The sequence below is a fragment of the Harpegnathos saltator genome, unplaced genomic scaffold (genome assembly GCF_003227715.2).
Source record: "Harpegnathos saltator strain DR-91 unplaced genomic scaffold, Hsal_v8.6 scaffold188, whole genome shotgun sequence".
In the NCBI taxonomy this organism is placed as follows: domain Eukaryota; kingdom Metazoa; phylum Arthropoda; class Insecta; order Hymenoptera; family Formicidae; genus Harpegnathos; species Harpegnathos saltator.
The window spans coordinates 294671-303883 of record NW_020229970.1 but is presented as its reverse complement, the minus strand read 5'-3'; the positions used below and the strand labels follow the sequence as shown (position 1 = coordinate 303883).

General features: G+C 40.0%; 1 pseudogene; it reads left to right on the top strand.

The window, feature by feature from the left end:
* Nucleotides 1-1375: 1375 nt before the first annotated feature.
* Nucleotides 1376-3261, top strand: LOC109504065 (uncharacterized; annotated as a pseudogene).
* The last annotated feature ends 5952 nt before the right edge of the window (nt 3262-9213 follow it).

The following is a 9213-nucleotide window of genomic DNA, read 5'->3' as shown; positions in this document are numbered from 1 at the left end:
CGGCTACCACGGAGGATAACATGACAAAAATCCACGATCTCGTATTAGCAGACCGCCGATTGAAGGTGCGCGAGATAGCTGAGACAGTAGGCATCTCAAAAGACCGCGTGGGTCATATTCTGCATGAAATTTTGGGCATGAGAAAGCTGTCGGCGCGATGGGTGCCGCGTTTGCTCACTCTGGACAACAAGCGCAACCGTGAGACCACTTCAGAGCAGTGTTTGACGCTGTTTAAGCGCAATCCGAAGGAGTTTCTGCGTCGTTTCGTGACCATCGACGAAACATGGATCCACTGGTACACACCAGAGACCAGGAACAGTCGAAACAGTGGACTTCACCCGGCGAACGTGCTCCGAAGAAGGCGAAGACTGTCCTATCGGCCGGAAAGGTGATGGCCACCGTTTTTTGGGATTCACAAGGTGTGATCTACATCGACTACCTGGAGAAGGGCAAAACGGTCACAGGGTTGTACTATGCCGAGCTATTGGGCCGATTCGACGCCGAATTGCAGAAAAAACGGCCCCATTTGGCGAAGAAAAAAGTGCTCTTCCACCATGACAACGCACCGGCTCACACCTCCGTCCTCGCCACGGTCAAATTGGTCGAATTGGGCTACGAACTGCTGCCCCATCCACCGTATTCTCCAGATTTGGTCCCGTGCGACTTCTTTTTGTTTCCAAACTTGAAAAAGTCACTCGCCGGGCAGAAATTTAAGTCGAATGAGGAGGTCATCGCCGCCACGGAGGCCTACTTTGCAGACCTCGAGAAAACGTATTTTTCAGACGGGTTAAAGAAGTTGAAGCATCGCTGGGTCAAGTGTACCGAGCTAAAAGGTGACTATGTTGAGAAATAAATCGCCACTTTTCCAAAATTTTCGTTTTTCTTTTGTAGGCTAAGTACTTATCGGACCACCCTCGTACATTGACATGGCAGGCCAACTTAAAAATTAAAATGTTTTATTCTTTTATTTCTCAACAGTATTATTACCAAATTGATGCAGCATCTTCTTCGTACTATTCCCAAGATCGCTATAAAGCCGGATTTTGCAATCCGGTCGTCAAAAATGTATAATATATAAATAAAGCGTCTGTCGTACCAGGCGTTGGAGCGAATCACTCGAAAAATCATTAGATTTGTTCGTTTTGTCTCTTGAGGGCTACTCGGAGTCGCTCCGAGCAAACCTAGTGAACTTGATGGTGTTCTTTTAGCCGGAAGTTATATCGGGGCAATTAAGGTGAAAATTTGGTTCTGTTCTATTTCCCTATGTCAAAGCGGTTAAGAGCTGTTGAGGTCCACTCGCAGTTTCCCTACAATGTTCCCTCACGAAACGATGGGTCTTGTCGGTTCCATTCCAGAACCCGCATGTTTTAAAAGGACTTTGTTTTAATCGAGCTTTGTGTTGACTTACAATTACGCCTATCACAGCAATCTTTCTGCTCAGACCTAAAAACGAAAATGCAAGGAAGTGAAAAAATAAGTGGACATGACTTCGGGGAAGAGGCCGAGTTAAACGACGTAAGTGATTTCTTATGTATTATTTTGTATTGTTAACCTAACTTTACATAACCTAAAATATGATATTAAACTAGAATAAATATTTCTGTTTTCTTTTTAATATTGTAAAATGTGTACAATAATCTCTTTATATACATTTATATTTCAGCTTATATGTTATGAATGTAATGAAAAAGTAGAATTAGACGCAATATATAATCACAATTGCTTCGTAAGCGCACAAGATGTATATCTTTCAGGACGATACATAATAAGACAGGTATGTTTATCAATTTTGTTGTATAATTTTTAACATATCTACTTAAATTAATTAATACATATGTAAATCGGATTGTTTTTATTTTATCTCATATATAGCAATGCTCTGTGATCTCTGTGACAATAACTCCCCAGCTGAGAGTGATAATAGGCACAACTATGACACTCCAACAGAAGATGAAGACCTAATAACGAATGATATTGATTTGTTTCCGAACTCTGTACTTTGGTACAGCAAAGCGGTTAAATGTCTATTATCCAAAATATAAAAGATTGCTGAATAAGCGCAAAATTCCAAAAAAATTATGTACACACGTATTCGCAAAGAAATGTCTACATACGGATACATATTCACAAGCATACTAATTGAAAATAAAATTAAAGCATTGGAAAAGGCATATAAAAAAGACTAATGAATAAAGGACCAAAGAAAAGTGGAAGAGGACGAATATACCTTGAATTTGAAGAGTATGTTCATATACACGTATATAAATATTATCGCAATCTACTATTTATTAATTATATATATAATATATACATATTATATGTACTACATATAATAATAATTATATATGTAATATATACATACAGGGTTCTCAAAAAGTCTTCGAACGATAAAATATCTCGAAAACAATCAGTTTCTGGAAAAAATGTTTCAAGCAAAAGTTGTAAGGTTTAGAATGATCTATTTACTGATCTTATCAGTTTGACCTTGCCTAGCGTCAACAAGGTCAGGACAAAGTCACCTTGAACTTTTCAAATGGAGCGCCCTACTTTTCTAGGCATATTCTTATAACGTATTTCAAGAGCTTTCCAAAACACTACAACAAAGTATTTTTTTGTTAAGTACATCCCAAGTTATGAAGCTTCAAAGTTACAGTACCGTCGGCATTAGCATTACCCAAGTTGTACAGCGTGGAGGTTGCACGATCGGATTTACACCTCTTGTGTGTGTGTGTGTGTGTGTGCGTGTGTGTGTGTGTATGTGTGTATGTGTGCGTCTGCGTGTTATGTAACAGAAACAAGGACCAGACGGTTCGTCACTCCCGTAGTATTTCATGACTCCAAACCTCATTGCCTAATGGTAGGAGGAAGACAATTTGAACATTTAATTAATTGAAAAATGTTGCACATCTTAAAGATGAGATAAAGTCACTTTACACAACAGAAAGGGTTTGGAGTCATGAAATACTACGGGAGTGACGACCGTGGGGTCCTTGTTTCTATTACATAATACGCAGACGCACACATACACACACACACGCGCGCACATACACACACACACACGCGCGCGCAGGCACGCACGCACGCACACACGCACACACACACACACACACACACACAAGAGGTGTAAATCCGATCGTGCAACCTGCACGCTGTACACCTTGGGTAATGCTAATGTCGACGGTATTGTAACTTTGAAGCTTCATAACTCGGGATGTACTTAACAAAAAAATACTTTGGTGCAGTGTTTTGGAAAGCTCTTGAAATTCGTTATAATAATATGTCAAAAAAATAGGGCATTCCATTCGAAAAGTTCAAGGTGACTTTGCCCTGACCTTGTTGACGATAGCCAAGGTCAAACTGATACGATCAGTAAATAGACCACTTTAAACCTTACAACTTTTGCTTGAAACATTTTTTCCAAAAACTGATTGTTTTTGAGATATTTTATCGTTCGAGGACTTTTTAAGAACCCTGTATAATATACAGGGTGTTATAAAAGTCGCGGAAGGGCAGAATAACTCGAAAAATGAGTCCTAAAAAAATGTGAAGTACTGGATTTTTATGATTTTTTCCTGGCTATTTGACGGTGACCTTGGATTTGACCTCGACAATGAGCTTGAAGGTCAGTTCAAGGTCAGGTCAAATTTTTTAACAGGACCCCATACTTTTGACCCCAGAAATGAAAAGAACGGAAAATTTTACGTTCGAGTATGACCTTGAACACTGCCAAATTTGACCTCTGAAGGTCATATAAAGGTCTAAGCTTGTTTTAGGCTGAAAACGCGAATATCTTCGAAAATGCACCTGCTAGGGAGCAATGTTACGCATAAGAATGTAAAGGTTAACGAGGGACATTTAGCCGTGATCTTGCCCTTATTCTCAAGGTTATGAGTTAAGATTATTATTAAGGTTAAACCGGACTTTTTAGGACTGAAAATCCATACTTTTGACCTAAAAGTGTCAAGATTGAAAAATTTTACGTTCGGATATGACGTTTTCAACCTTGACCTGTCAAACACACTGTCAAACGGTCAATGGGGAACATTTTGAACATCTCTTGTAATCTCAGGCCGAGTTACAAGATGCTTTGCCTTCGGGGGCCGGGACTAACTGAACCTTGCCTTCAGTGGTCGGGTTTGAGACACCTTGCCTTTAGTGGTCGGGTATGAGACACCTTGCCTTCAGTGGTCGGGTTTGAGACACCTTGCCTTCAATGGTCGGGTTTGAGACACATTGCCTTAAATGGCCGGGTTTGAGACACCTTGCCTTCAGTGGTCGGGTTTGAGACATCTTACCTTTAGTGGTCGGGTTCCGAGACGCTTTACTTTCAGTAGACTTCACGATCAGTGAAGTAACGTAAAACACATAATTTTGAGAACAAGGTCAAGGTTGAAAACGTCATATCCGAACGTAAAATTTTTCAATCTTGACACTTTTAGGTCAAAAGTATGGATTTTCAGTCCTAAAAAAGTCCAGTTTAACCTTAATAATAATCTTAACTCATGACCTTGAGAATAAGGGAAAGGACACGGCTGAATGTCTCTCGTTGACCTCCACATTCTTATTCTTATGCGTAACATTGCTCCGTAGCAGGTGCATTTTCGCGTTTTAAACCTAAAACAAGCTTAGAGCTTTATGTGACCTTCAGAGGTCAAATTTGGCAGTGTTCAAAGTCATATCCAAACGTAAAATTTTCCGCTCTTTTCATTTCTGGGATCAAAAATATGGGGTCTCATTTAAAAAAATTGACCTGACCTCGAAATAACCTTCGAGGTCATTGTGTAGGTCAAATCCAAGGTCACCGTTAGATAGCCAGGAAAAAATCATAAAAACCCAGTACTTCGTATTTTTTCTAGGACTCATATTTTTCGAGTTATTCTGCTCTTCCCGGACTTTTATAACACCCTGTATAATATGTATATATTGGGTCTGGGAAAAAGTTTATGGCGTTTTTCCCGATAGATGGCGTCAGTTGCAAATAACTCAGGAAATACAGATCGCAGCGACACCACTAAACGCTCGTTGGAAAGGTGACACTTCGAGCATTACTTTGAGTGTATAAACATCGAAATTGGTGCAGTGGTTGGAAAGTTGTTTGCGTTTGAAAATGGAGAAAAGTAATGAAAAATTGCGCTGTATTTTGGAATATTATTACGACAAAGGGAAGAACACTGCGCAGGCTTGTGAAAAAATTTGTGCTGTGTATGGTGAAGGTACTTTATCAAAATCTGCTGCGCGGAAATAGTTCGCTCGCTTTCGTTCTCGTAATTTTGATGTGAAAAATGAGTCACGCTCTGGTCGTCCAATCACTGAAAAAGCTGATGAAATTCCTGAAAAAGTCCAGCATGATAAGCTTATCAGCAGTGTCGATATTGGTATGGAGCTAGGCATTGACCACAAAACTGTTTTGAACCATTTACACAAAGCTGGCTACAAAAAGAAGCTCGATGTGTGGGTTCCTCATGAGTTGAGCGCGAAAAACATGATAGACCGAATTAACATCTGCAATGCGTTGCAGAAACGCAATGAAATCGAGCCATTTCTGAAACGTGTCATAACCGGTGATGAAAAATGGATCACGTACGACAATCGGAAGCGTCAAAGATCGTGGACAAGGGATGGTGAACCGTTACAAGCGTTCGTGAAGCCAGGATTGACGCCGAAAAGAGTGATGCTGTGTGTGGTAGGACTGGAAGGGAATCGTTCACCATGAGCTACTTCCAGCTGGTCAGACGATTGATTATCAACTCTACTGTGGACAACTAGAGAGATTACGCCAAGCGTTTGAAAGAAAACGGCCCGAATTGAATAATAGGAAAGGTGTTGTCTTCCATCATGGTAACGCCCGACCACACACTTCTTTTATGACCCGTTAAAAATTGCAAGAGCTTGGTTGGGAAGTTTTGATGCATCCACCGTATAGTCCAGACATAGCATCCTCTGACTATCACTTGTTCTTATCTCTGCTCTCTCAATGAAATTAAGCTGGTTTCAAAAGAAGCCTGTGAAAACCACTTGATTCAGAAACCACAGAAATTCTTCACCGACAGCATCATGGCTCTACCCGAAAAATGGCGAAACATTGTCGATAATAATGGAGCATATTTGGTTTAAATAAATTCATTTTCACACTATAAGAAAACCAGTTGTATTTTATTAAAAAAGCACCAGGAACTTTTTCTCAGACCCAATATATATATACAGGGTGGGTGATTATAAGTTGCCAACCCGAAATGTGAAGGTAGATTGGGTTAAGACAAACATAAAAGTCCCATACCGTTTTGCGAGATTCGCAATAATTATCGGGATATTAATGACAGAAATCTGAGGAGTGGTAGCGCGCCGGCATAGATGATTGGAGAAGCGTTGCAGCTGCTTAGGCTGCAGCGCGGCCCAGTTGATCCAGCAGCTGTTGCCGGTGCGCGGCGAGGGGAAAGACAATGCGCTGCTAGTCGTTGTTTTATCTCGCCGGATCTACGTCTCGCCACACGCCGCCAACAGTTGCTAGGTACTCTGTGTCGACTTTACGGTGTCTCCCGGATATTTTACATGTTTAAGTCGTCACAGGAGGATCGGATGTCACGAAAGACGAATCTATCGAATCTTACCGAAGAACGCAAGAGACACAGGTAAATATTTTTATCCAGATTTCTCTGATTTTTCTGTCTCATCCTAACAATTATTAAGAGTTACAATGTATCGATGCTACAATTTGTTATGCACTATGAATACGACACTATGAATACGACACGTGTATTGTATTTACTGTGAGAAATTGTGACATTAATACAATGTAACTTTCAATTCATGTATTTACTTAAACATATATTATACATAACTGTAGTTAGAAAGATGCAACTATAATATAATTTCAATTTACAGATATCGTAGCAGATTGCCACTTCACCGTTCACAAATCCTATTATCAGTTATTCCAACATCGTCTCGAAGTCATCGTGTGTCGTCGCCTTCGTGTTCCGCCATTTACGGTAAACACCATTGTGAATCTGATTGGCTGTCTCGTTTTGTCTTGTGTGATAAATAAAAACAATTACGTTCGTATATTGTGTTGTTTTTTAATAAGTTCTTTCACGTAATGTGCATAACTGAATGGGGAGGGGGGAGGAGGGATGTAAAAATGAATATGGCAGAATCTGTTGTATTTCTGTCACCAGTCTGCTGTCAAGCTGTGAACGGCAGGATCTGTTACGTTTCTGCATTCTGGTGCCAGACTGCGCACAGCAGATTCTATTGTATTTCTGCTATCAATCTGCAGCCAGACTGCGTGCGTCAGGATCTGTTACGTTTCTGCCGCCAATCTGCCGTCATAGTATTAAACCGCGTTTGTTTGAATTCTGCCGCCAATCTGCCGTCAGACTGCGCACGGCAGGATCTGTTTCTTTTCTGTCGTCAATCTGTCGTCAGGCTGCTTAACAGGATCTGTTCAAATGTTGACGTCAATCTGATATCAAACTTCTGTAACAGATTTTGTCTCAATGCTGCTGACATTCTGCCGACATCATCTGATATTGCAGAATCTGTATTAATTTTGACATCAGTTTGTCATCAACTCCTGCAGCAGGCGTCTGGTAAAATCTGTTTCGGACAGATTTGGTTATTAGGGAATAGACGTGTAATGCACTGATTGCGAAAACCGTAAAATAAGTTGATTAACAATATTTCTTCTCAATCTGAAATATTGTAAAAATTCCTTTTCACTATATTCCGAAATAACTGCTTCATAATTTTTTATACAATGTCTATTTTTATTGCTTTCGTCTTCAGACGAATCAAAGAACATATCCCGGCCGATAGATATTTCTGAATCGGATGATGATGATGATGATGATGAGGACGAAAAATTCATGATTATATATAAAGAAAACATATTTCGATAAACAAAATAATCTGGAATTAAGAAAACATTTAAAAATAATATGCGCACACAGATTATATTCGAGCAAATTAGGTTATAAAATGTCATGTTCTGTTTATAGCGCCTGAGTTCAGTTCAGAGTCGTTCAGAGCACAAAAGTAGTTCATTTTCTGTTCTGCGATCCATTTCCGGAGTTCTTCTATCTTAACCTAAAGATACCTAGGTCTGCTTGGGTCTGTCCTGAAACAGACCTAAAACAGACTAAACGAACAAAGCTATTGTAGGAGATGCAAAATTTCACCTCGTTGACGACATGTTTCATCGCCAAATTGTTTTAGCATCTTCTTTGAACTATCCTCGAGAAACCTACAGAGCCAGATTTTGCAGTCAGGCCGTGAAAAATGTATCATAAGTAAATAAAAATGTATGAAGCGTCGGGGCGGATCACATACAATATCATTTTACAAAATGAGATATATTACTTCACTGATGTAATATATCATCATCATATTGTTATAGCATATCTCTAAAACTATTCCCAAGATCCTCACAAAGTCAGATTTTGCAATCAGGTTGTCTAACTTTCATTATAAATAAATAAAGATGCATCAAGCGTCAAGGCGGATCACGCAAATACAATTTCACAAGAAGAGATATTCCGCCTCGTTGGCGATATATGTAATATATATATACTCTTAGTACGTCTTCAAAGATAATAAAAGAATTTCATATTATGGATATTATAAACTTATATATTGTTGTGGATTCGCTGAGAATCAGCAACGCTGCGCGTGATATTTACACGATCACGATCGCTGTGTTGCCACTGACGTCAGCGTATACGTGCGAGGCGACTCTCCGACATTCTAATGTCTCGTGCGATACTCGCAGCGCTCGGCGTGATTGTTCGGCCTCCCGACACGTGAAAACACACTTCCAAACAAAACTTGGGATGTGTCGCGAGGCTGAACCAATCATTAAGCGCCAACTAATCCAATAAGATTTTTTTTGTTCTAATCGAGAGTCCGTTGGAAGCATCAAGTTTGTATTTATCGAGATTTTTCCACCGCCGGAACTCACTCCGATTTTTCTCGTTGTCCCGGACGGACACTCCGAATTTTCTCGTTGTCCCGGACGGACTCTCAGTTTTGTTCGCTGTCCTGAACGGACTCTCATCCTCAATCAATCATCCTTTTTTTTATTGTTTCTTTTGTTTCGCGAATTTGTCTAAATTTAAAACTGTAACGTCCTACGTCGATTATCGTTTCTGATAGCCGGGCCCGCCGATTATCAGCTGCTTACGAAAATCGCTACCGTCGCGCGATCAACTGCTCAAA